The 12,022-nt window shown below is 37.6% G+C and overlaps 1 protein-coding gene across 1 annotated transcript in view; it reads right to left on the bottom strand.

The window, feature by feature from the left end:
* Positions 1 to 8,107, bottom strand: part of LOC117487634 (nuclear receptor coactivator 1-like) — a 44,362-nt gene extending 36,255 nt beyond the window's left edge. The window contains exon 1 of the mRNA XM_034136267.1: positions 7,613 to 8,107. The gene's annotated coding sequence lies outside the window, so the exon portion shown is untranslated. The remainder of the gene's footprint in view (positions 1 to 7,612) is intronic.
* Positions 8,108 to 12,022: the final 3,915 nt, after the last annotated feature.

Genomic DNA, 12,022 nt, shown 5'->3' with positions numbered 1-12,022 from the left:
TGCGGCGGTGTTTTGTTTTTTTTCGTCACAGGAACGCGCTTTGCTGGCGGCGAAAATAATCCCACCAGACTCAGAGGGATGTCCTTGTCCTTTTTTCTTTTCGTCATTTCAAGCGATAAAAACTCTCGATCTTCTCTCAAATTATTAATTTTTTCAAATGACGCCAAGACGCCCCCCTGGCGGAAACGCTGTTGGTATGGATACAACACGTTTGCGACTAAAAAGACGCCCACACTCTCCCTGTGTCTTTAGCACTTTGAACAAAATGTCAAAACGTTTTCTACTGTCACCGGCCCCTAGTTATGGTAGATGAGCAAATTATGATTCAAAGATAAATCAAGTTCGCGCAATTTGAAAGGGAATCCTTGAATGCACGAGGGTCTACGAAGAGGCTTTGAAGCTGTACAATGTGTAAAACAACACACAGACAACATATGATAAAAGGCGTAATATGTGCTCAAATTAACTGAAGATAATCATATTCATAAATACCTGCAAACGAGTTAGGGCTGCTCGATTATGGCAAAAATAATAATCTCGATTATTTGGGTCAATAATTGATATCACGATTATTAAAAACGATTATCCATTTACTTTGAAAACATCCATTTATTGAACAAAAAAAATGTGAACATTATGTTTTTAACAGTTGATTACCCTGAACTTTAAGTATAATTCAACTGAAAAACCAATTTATTTTTTTTATTTTTTTTAATTAAAAAGAAATTTGAATAAATAAATAATCGTTTTATTTCGATTATGTTGTTTTCATAATCGTGGCAAGCCAATTAAAATACGATTAATTGAGCAGCCCTAAAACGAGTACCTTTCATGTATGTCCTTCATTTATAATGGGGACGTAAGAATGCAGGATAATCATGTTTCATGACCTTTGATCATATATATAACAAAACATGACGAATTGACAACACCAAGTTAATCACTTACGGATTGTTAATCGCTTTTTAAAACAATGACTGATCGTCTAAAGACAATTTTTAATGAGATGGGTTATTAATTTTGGGAGATCACACTGGCTGGAACCAACACAGTTTAGCAGGATCTAAATAATTTTCTTCCTGTGATATTAGATGATGTTTCATTACAGATCTCATCATCCAAAATGTATTCCTGGCTTTGTCTTCTTCACCTGAGTCGCAAACTCCATCCTCCTTGTGAAAAAACAAGTATAGTAGAATTTGCACCCTATGTTGTACAAATCTCCCATTGAGAGAAAGCCCTTGAACTAATTTAAAATACAAAAACTGGAGGCTGCATGAAAGAGTTACCAGAAAAACAACTGAAAAGTGAGCGTGTAATCAAGTTAGAGCGTGTCGAAATAAAGAAAATGCGACTTGCACGACAACCTCTTAGAGAAACTTTAGAAATATCTCAACACCCAGCCATTTGAAACCCAGGTACATAAACACCTTTATGCTCCACTTGGCAAAAAGGTGTTCACACCACCATAAGTTCATTACACGCTATTCACTTCACGACTAAGGTGAGATACTAGGGCTGTGCAATTAATCGTATTTTAATCTCGATTACGATTTTGGCTTGCAACGATTACGAAAACAACGTAATCGAAATAAAACGATTATTATTTTTATAAAAAAAAAAAAAAAATGTAATTATTATTATTTTTTAATTTATTTATTTTTGGTTTTTCAGTTGAATTATACTTAAAGTTCAGGGTAATCAACTGTTAAAAACATACTGTTCACATTTGTTTCAATAAATGGATGTTTTCAAAGTAAATGGACAATCGTTTTTAATAATCGGGATATCATTTATTGACCAAAATAATCGTGATTAGGATTTTTGCCATAATCGCACAGCCCTATGAGATACCCACAACTTCCTCTAATTCACTTGACAGCGTCCTCTGGGAACAGACACATCAGAAGAGCATAATGTAGCTGCAAACAACCTTTGCCTTACATCACTTATCAGTGTTATACATCAGGAAAATATTCCTCAAACACATCTATCACATCCTCCCTGTGGCCTGGCTTTCATCAGAGAAATTGGGCCATTGGAGCTCTCCTCCCTCCCGACACCACAACAAGCTCTTTCTAACTCGCCCTATCAATTTCCTCCTGTTCGTGGGCTTTCTATTCCTCTCATTCTTCAACCTTTCTTCTTCCCTACATTACCTCCCAACCCTCACAGTCTGCTGCAGAAGCCTTTTTTTTTTTAAGGCGAGAATATAGGCCATGGCTCCGATAGCAGAAAGTAGTCAAAGCACCGCCGCTCTTTCTCTTCTTCCCCGCATCCCGCTTGCTTACAGCAGCTGAAGACGCTACACATGTTTATGTATGTACGTCATGTATGTGTGTTGCTGCCTCACATTGACTCAAGAGGGCCAGAGTCGAGGAAACCACAGCTAACAGGCTTCACAAATAGCAGAACCGTTACAGCTTTGCAGAAACGAGAGCTGTACCACTACTAATGCATATTATCAAAGATGATCGTAAACACTTCTACTACACAGTTTACTTTATCTACACGCTCTGATTTATGATAACACTGGCCTGCCAAGACTATGTAAACCAATGCTCCCACACTGTATGCTGAATCCAGGCATGAATCACATCTGGGTTAAAGTAAAGTTGCATTCAAATATACATCCTTCATATCCCTTTAGTTAAGGAGCACAAGCTGCTGGGTTGATCAAATGTTGATTATTGACAAACAGTAGGGCTGTGCAATTAATCATATTTTAATCTCGATTACGATTTTGGCTTGCAACGATTACGAAAACAATGTAATCGAAATAAAACGATTATTATTTTTATTAAAAAAAAAAAAAAATGTTTAGTTTTTTTTGGTTTTTCAGTTGAATTATACTTAAAGTTCAGGGTAATCAACTGTTAAACACATACTGTTCACATTTTTTTTTTCAATATATGGATGTTTTCAAAGTAAATGGATAATCGTTTTTAATAATCGTGATATCAATTATTGACCAAAATAATCGTGATTATGATTTTTGCCATAATCGCACAGCCCTAACAAACAGCCTCCAATTTCCCAACTGTCTTTGGTTGTAATAGCCATTAACACCATATGGCAGAAATGTAGGCGCAATAACACTACTTTTTATTATCCACGATCAATGGAAACGATTCAGTTTCCCAAACAAGACAACATAGTTGACTCCACTCGCTGCATCTCCAGTGTGCGAAACAGCACACGTCCCACCGTCCGGGACGTGTTATTTACAATATCGGACAAGTAGATCTCGCAAATTGTCCGTGTCCGCCATTGTTGTGGTTTTGCTTGTCGATTCCTAAGGAAATGCATCTCGCCACTTTCTGTACTGTTAGACGGGGGCGGGCGGGACGTGTAGCACAGTGGCAGGGTTGGGAAGCAAAACTCGGTTCCAAGTAAGAACAAATAACAATTGTCCGGTACCGGGATTAGTAAGAGTTGTGAGGACAGGAGGCGGAGCCCGAGCCCCGCGGACCGCAGCTCTCCCTATGCTCCGTATCGTGTTGCTGTATCAGCTGATCGCTGCACGGTACGGTGCAGCTCAGCTTCTCTCTCTCTCTCTTTCAACACACAGCGGATTCGCTGCCCGTTTAAATTTGTCAAACTTTCTTATGTTCTTTCTTTAACACGTAATGAAGGTTATTAAGCGTTTTAGCTCCTATGTTGTTAATATTGACCGCCATTTCCTTTATAAATGAAAACAGCCTCCCTGTCTGTGTCCTCGCGCTGTCCTCACATCCCCGGACCCCCAGACTCGGAGGAGCACAGGGATGTCAGTATTGTTTATGAAGCAGGGTATAGAAAGTACATTATTGAAATGAAAATACTATTTATTTACTTTTACAAACAGTGAGCAGCTGCAGCATGTGTATTGCAGGACATGTGTTGGACACACAGACTGTGTGGTTGGACTCTGTCTCGCAGGCAGGTTGCAGTGTAACATCAGAGGAGACTGGGCCAATTGTACATTCTCTGCACCACTTAGAACTAACTAAACAATTATTTGTATATGATTGTATTCAATAACCGTAACAAAATTAAACAGTATTGTGATTTGTAAATAGGAATACAGATTTGACTTAATGTTTTCATAAATGTATTTTTCTCCCAGTTTGTCATGGGACTTCATTTTACCCTCTCAAAGAACAAAATCGAGAACCGAAAAGAACCGGAATCGAAAAGTGTAACCGGAATCGTTCAAATCCAAACGATACCCAACCCTATGTGTGATGCAGTAAAATCTTACCGTAAAAAACGTGGGAAAATGTAAAATACGATGCCGATCGATTTTTCTGGACAAGTGAAAAATGTATTCGGAAAAACTGCCAAACTCACTTGTCCATGGACAAGTACTCTCTAAAAACTTTTTCTTACAGTGATCTCAATGTTGACAAGGGCCTTAAATTGGATCTTAAAACGAAAATGTCAGCAGCTTCAGTTTGACTGCGTGCTTGAGAATAGGATAAACAACTTTCTATAAGGCCATCCAAGTAGGGACAAGGCCATGGCATTAAACAGCTCACTGAATAAATCACCCTAAAGAGCTTGATATTATTAATGTACAACTCAAGACATGGCCTCATTTAGTGTAGAAAAACGAGGACGGAAAAAGTTGACCAAGAACGAGATGCTGATTTTGAGATACTGATTCTAGTCGTAAACGCTGTAAAATTCATGTACTATTACTCCAAGAAGTTTCCAAAAATAATGGCCAGTAAGCTTCACTGGTTCATCTGCCACCACAGACAAAAATAATCAATATTTTGGGTATTCTAGCCCTTACTAAAAGCATCAGGGTGACATTTTCACAGGTTGGTTGCAGGTGTCCTGGGGGAGGTTTACAAACAAACATGGAAATCTCCTCTAGCTCCAGCAGAAGAATGCAGTGACAGGCAGGCTGCAGCAGTGTGTGTGCTAAAATGGCTGCTCATTCTCCACAAAGACACACAGCTCAGCTCGAAGAAGGAGGGCTCCCACTCCCAACAATTTCCCTCAAACGTTGCTCATCCTTAGGTAAAGCTTGTCTAGAGCCAATATAGGAAATGCCATTGCGTATAACACAAAGACATATACTCCTTACAATGCTTTCCAAACCATCAAGCAACAACTGTTTCCTCCTTCTTCTACGCTCACATCCTCATCAGTATGCACAGAGTCTTTTTTACGAGAGATGAAGGTAGCTGCAGCGCTTTAGCTCGTCCCCATGCCGTGACAAGATCTAGTTCAGGGACTTCATCTATTCTTCACATAGCAGTTGAATTTGAAAGTGCATTTATCATTTATATTTGTTTTCATGCATTGTTTGATGTGTCACAAGACAAAACAATGGGGACTGGGTCTTTTATTTGAAGATAGAAGAAGAAATAAAACAAATACGACTTTGTTATTACGGTGTTTTTTAGTCGTGTTGTTTACAGTTGTACTTTGAGAGTTGGGAAACTTTAAACTGAATAACTGAGACCTACATTGAACTCTATATCCTGGCTCTTATCTGGACTACATCTCAGCATAGACGCCCAGCTAGACTGATTTGACCTACAACACGACAAGGTCTGCATAACACTACTACACAAACAAACTACCTGCTATCATCCAGCGTAATCTGGCAAAGTGTAACGGACAAGTTTGCATATGAACTGATAAACAGGATTCTTGTTATGATCACTTGAAGCGTATTTCCATTTTAAAAAGGGTATGCTAATTGGCCCTGATCAAATACAGTTCAATAGCAGTGGTGTGTGTCTGGACATTATCCAAACTTACATCATTTCAAAAAGAAAAATCCATGTGAAGAGTTGCCCGGTTATATAAATAAAACTGACCCGACTTAACTCCACATAAGGTCAAATAGCTTTGAGTTGTTGTTGCAGTTGTTTTTGCACTTACTTACAGCACAAGTCTAAATACAGTCAAGGAAAAAGCTTCAAAGAAACATTAACATTTTGAAATGAGTCATATTTTACTCCATTGTTGAAACAGATTGATGTTGTTGCAGCCGGATTATCAGAGATTGTAAAAATGTTAAAGACAGAAATCCTCTCACACATGTCCACCAGTCACACAACTGTCTGAAAATATTTCTGTGTTACCCTTCAGCCCTTCAAAGGCAAACATTTGGAAGTAATACTAATGCATAAATGATCTTCATAACCAAATGATTGCACTACTTTTCGGAGAGAGTCATTGTTATTTAGTAATTCAAGGCTTTTTACTCAACACAATACAATCATCTGTAAGCATTCAGACTTAATGAGCATTATTTAATGTTCTCTCATGCAATTAAATCTCAATTAATTGGTGCATAAACCATCTTTTACAGTTCAATTACTCAAAATGTTTAGTTTTCAATGTGAGCTAGGTCTACATCAACTTGAGTGCAAATCATTGTTTAGCACGCAGCTCCTAACAAGGTGGTATTGGTTAGATAATTTGTCATGCAAAATGGCGAAAAATGCTGTTCTTAGCTTCTCAAATGTGGATTTTTGCAGCTTATCTCTTTTGTTTATGATTGAACTGAATTTATTTTGGATTTGGATTGATAGAAAAATACATAACCTTGGATTTTTTGAGACTAGGACGGACATTTATCACTTTCTTAATACATTGAATAGACCAAAAGATTGTGTTTTTGACGTAGAAAATAATCTCTAGAATAATAAAGAATGAAAATAATTGGTAAATTGCAGCTCTAGTTGAAAACCAATACCTGAATTCAACATTTTAAATTAAGGGTTCAACATATAAAAAAAGCCAAAAGACTTGCAATAGAAAAGTAGGTCAATTAAGGTGCATTTTATCCTAACCTAACAAGTTCGTTGCATCTAAATCACTGCATGTTTTCCACACTGTACATGAGGTGAGTATATGAGAAATAACCAGTGGCTTTTTTGTTGTTGCACCTTTTACAAAGAGGTCAATGTGTCCTTTAAGTTGCGTTGCGTCCAGGGCGCAAGTGGCGGGTAAATCATAATAAACTGCAGCGCCCCTAGCGGCCGTTCACACCACTGTCTTACATAAGCAACAGCCTGGTGTGTTTTCTATGCAGGTGGTGGCGAAGGAGCAAAATGTCCCAGCTCGCACTGCATACGGTAAGAGAAGATGGTGTCGGGAAATGTAGCAGGAAACATAAACAAATGGTCAGGCATGTTATGGAGGCCTTTAGCATGTATGCTCCTCTGCAGCAGGCAGTTAAATTGAGGGGAGGACATGTTGTTATGCATTCAAAAGGCCGTGCTTCAATTCAATTTAAATCAAAGGCTTTATTTTCATATGCACAGTAGCTATAGAGTAGTTATGGCAATGCAAAGCTTAAGTGCCAGGCTCCTTCAACAATGCAACATAAATATGTATACAAAAATATAACAATAAATAAAATATAATACAAATAAAATACAAAAAGCTAAATGTTGCAGAGAATTCAAATGCAGGAGACCGTAAACATGTCAAATGGAATTAGATAAACAAGAACAGAATGTCAAATTAAATACTGTGCAGTGGATTAAATGTTGCTTGTTGTAGTAATACATAATTGTGTGTGATGCAAACAGAGGAATGTTATGATGGCACTTGACAGGTCAGGAAATCAACAGTCTTATCATCAGTAATGTTAGCTTACCTTTGTCTCCTCCTTGTAAATAAAGATCCTTTTCTCCTGTTGTGAGTTGTCACGCTGGATGATTAATTCCCATGCAGTTAGCTAACTTTAGCTAAACCAGGCTTCACTTACAGATGTTTTGACTTTTTATTTCTCCACTTGCATGCATTATTTTGCTGAGGAAATCATGTTGTGAATCCCAAATAGCTTTGGAAACCGGAGGTACAAAGTTAGCAATGTAACGTTGTTGACAAACCTGCGTAGTTAAAAATCACACACGATTTGGAGTTAGCTAACGGTTAGCTTAGCCAGCTAACAGCTCGCTAAATCCAAAACCTTGGAAAAGATCCTTTTTTCTCCTCCTCGTCCGACATATATCCCATCGGTAAACCCGTAAGTAAGTCAGAGAATCACGTGTGAGTGGTATCTGCGTGTCAATGACGGTGCACTCGCGTTTTTAAACCCAAGTTATCGCTTTGGTTTCTGATCTCCGCCATTTCCAAATCTCTCAACACAAACAAACAGCCCAGCTCGGGAGCGCGCAGAACGTCCATGCGCGTTCGCGAGAAAGGGCAGCGTGCAGAGGGAGCTGCTGTTTTGCAATCATGGTTGCAATGTAGGTGTAGCATAATAAAAACAGTATTCAGCAGAAGAGGTGCAAGAAGTACTCAGATGTAGTACTTAAAGAAACAGTAGGAAGTACCAGAGTGTAGAAATACTATAAATAAAGGCTTGCAATCAAAATGTAGTAAAAGTAGAAAAGTATTGGCATTTAAGATTAGATAAGATAAGATGGACCAATTCATGTGTCATAACAGCAACAAAAGAGAAAGAGACACAGATAGTACACACATAATAAGAATACAAGTAAAATAAAGAAATGTATTAATGTAATGTAATGAACAATGTATAAACAGTATTAATAGAAATAACAAAAATATTGTGAGTTAAACTATGATGGAATGATTTACAGTTTCACAGTTATTCATTCAACTGTTAACCTTAACAAAAGTGTATAAAGTAATTTAAATAAACCTCACCGTTACCAAGTAAAACATCAAAGTGATAAATACATTAATGCATCAATCCTTTTAATTAAATAATTCAAACATATCTGGTGTTTAAATGTGCCTTTCTGCATGTGCTTTAGAGGTCAATATGAACAAAGTACAGTGCGTATATTACTGAATTTAAAGTGCATATTCCTTGATATATACAGAGTTTATAGTTTCACATTTACACAAAATAGGTAAACACAGATACTTCAACTAACACTGTTGAATATTTCTAATATTTAATGTTGTGTCTTTCACGTTGCAATGAGTTCTTAAGAGGACTTGTTGTTTTAATTAAATATATCTTACCCTTTTACAAAGAAAAATATAGAATTAATTATATTATTATTCAGACGTTTATTTTAACACCTGTGTGTGATTGACGTCGCTATAGGGAGGAAAAGTGTATGCCCCCAATGTGCCTCCTGCAGTGTGTGTGTGTGTGTGTGTGTGTGTGTGTGTGTGTGTGTGTGTGTGTGTGTGTGTGTGTGTGTGTGTGTGTGTGTGTGTGTGTGTGTGTGTGTGTGTGTGTGTGTGTGTGTGTGTGTGTGTGTGTGTGTGTGTGTGTACTGCATAATCCATACTGTATGGTACATAGCGATGCATACTGTCTGACGCACTTGTAGCTACATAATTCATGAGGGTACAGTATGATTATGTTCCTCATTAGTAAGTTAGGATCATTATCTTTGCATTGAAAAGGTTTTTTATTTCCGTCTGTGCAACAAAAAAAATAAAAGACAAAGACTAAGGTGAAACAAAACAAACAGACATAGTAATACAGGTAAATGTGAATATGGGAACAGATTGTGTACAGCAGTGGTTCTCAAACTTTTTACGTCAGGCCCCCCCTTTGGAGAAAAGAAAAAAGTCGGGCCCCCCCAACACAAATAGTCACGTAATGGGCCAAGTTAACATTTATTAAAAATACATCAATATGAACGTGAGCATTCCTTTCAAAAAAATAAAAAAATCACTTTGCTAGAACAGTGATAATAAAACAATGCTCCATAAGTCTGTGTGCTCAAAAAATAAATACATAATACAATTGTGCAATCCCTTTGCTAGAACAATAAGTTATAATACTTTGCCACACAAAAAATGAAAAGAAAGAAAATGCTGATATTTGGCATAAAGTGTGTCTTATCTCAGCATTAGACAAGACATAAGTCCTGACATCATTAACAACATCACCAATATCATCAACAATCTCATCCACTTTCAATATCAATCTCAGCCAAGGATGAGTGCACAAGACACCCACCAGTACAAAGCATGAGATAACATTTAATTAGGGTTCATTAGGGTTCACAATTCACAAGGGGTACATGCTCAATAGTAGATGGCCCTTCAATCTCTTCTTGAAAGAGGCTCTGGACTCTATGTCAGCAAGGTAGTTTGGCAATGAGTTCCATTATAGCTCTATAAGTCACAGAAGAGTTCAGAAGATGTGTCCTGGGTTTAGGTGCCAGTAGATGGCCTGATGTAGCTTGTCTAGTCTTATGGTCATGCTCGTCTCTTGTGTAAACTATTTGATCATAAAAATACAATGTTTTTAGAAAAGTGATAACACGAGATTGCAGACGTTTCTCAACCGGAAGCCATGATAGGTTTCTATGCATAACTCCAATATGAGTGCGCTTCGAACAGTGGAGAGCTAGTCTGGCAGCCTTGTTTTGAGCTATTTGTAATTTCTGTATATGTGTTTTTGCTGCTGATGACCATATGACCGGACAGTACTCAAGATGTGACAAAACCAGAGACTGAATGACTTGTTTCAAAGTGGTTGGTGTTACATACTTTGTACATTTTCTCGCCACAGCTATGCTCCTTCCCATTTTAGTTATGATACTGTCAATTTGCTTTGTCCACTTTAAACCAAAATAAAGAACAATGCCAAGCAACTTAGTCTCGTTATATAAACGTGTGCCTCGGAAATAATTGTTTACATTAATCGTGACCAAACCGTTTGAGACCCACTGAGATATCTAATCTCAGTGGGTAATCTAAACACTGAGAGAGTCCTTTAGCTCACTGAGCTGAGGTTATCTGAGCCTCTCAGTCTGACAGGCGAGAGTTCTCCCTCCACCTTGTTGTTGAAAAAGCTCCTTATATCCGTTAGCGTAGCTAGCTAGCACCAGATGCTAACAACAACAATCTCCGGTGCCGGTGCGCGCTCTTTCTCTCTCTCTCGCTCGCGCACGCACACAAAATGGCTTGTTACACACACACACAGAGCCGAGCTTGAATGAAACACAGACCCAGACATACTTGTACTGTACTGCAGCATATTATTTTTGAATCAATCATTTTTCAAATTATGAATTTCACACATAAAAATTAAAAATACATACATTTATTGGGGGTGCTTAGGGGGTGCTATGGCTCGGGGGACCTGCAGCACCCCCTAGCGCCCCCCTGACGCCGCCTATTGACCTTCCATCCTCAAAATGTGCATTACACACCTGTGTCCTACAGCGCCCTCATACTGTAGGTTTCTAAGGTTTCTAAGTGTAACTTCCGCCGGTCATGCCGACGTCATAACAATTCTCTTTTCAATTTTTTTGTCATAACAATTTTTCCTCCTGGTCTCTGGCGCCCCCCCTGTAATGCCTCTGCGCCCCCCACTTTGAGAAACACTGGTGTACAGTAAGTTTAGGTGCGCACGAGAGTGTATTGTGTAAATGAAGGTAGCTACAGTACTAAATTAAATATATATCAATATATGAATAACTGTGACCAAAGGAGAGTGCAGGAGGAGAGAAATTAGTACCTAAATAAAAATATATTATTTATTTAAGTTCAATAACTGTATGCATAAATATTAGTAAGAGAATAGAGAAACAATTGTATTCAAAAATAATAATAAAAAGAAAATAAATATTGAAAATAATAATAATGAGAGGATAAAATAAAAACAATACCAATAATAACATTAAAAACTAAATTAATGTTAGGTCATTTAAATAATAATTTATCTATACGTATTTATCTAAGTAATTCATTAAGCATTATTAAAAGGGGAAAACTCCAATCATTAATGAATTCCTGAGAAAATATCTAGAGAGAAAGATACCATATTATCTAAATTGATAAATAGCACTGCAGATAACAAGACAAATATATTCTTTATTTTGAGGTGAACTGTACTTTTCAGGATCTCCATTATACTCCTGCAGGTCTGCTTTTGATAAACATTTCACCCTGAGCATTGTGATGAAATAACATGTGAGAGTAGCGTGAGTGTGGGCGTGTCTTCAGGAGGTTTACTAGGAATTACTCTAAGCAGTAATTACATTGTGTCACATGTGTGATAAGTTGATAAGTCACTTGCATTCATTTAGTGCTCGAAGTCTCACTTCAAAGCAATGAGTTG

Source organism: Trematomus bernacchii, unplaced genomic scaffold, assembly GCF_902827165.1.
Source record: "Trematomus bernacchii unplaced genomic scaffold, fTreBer1.1, whole genome shotgun sequence".
In the NCBI taxonomy this organism is placed as follows: Eukaryota; Metazoa; Chordata; class Actinopteri; order Perciformes; family Nototheniidae; genus Trematomus; species Trematomus bernacchii.
This window is presented reverse-complemented; position numbering and strand designations above follow the sequence as displayed.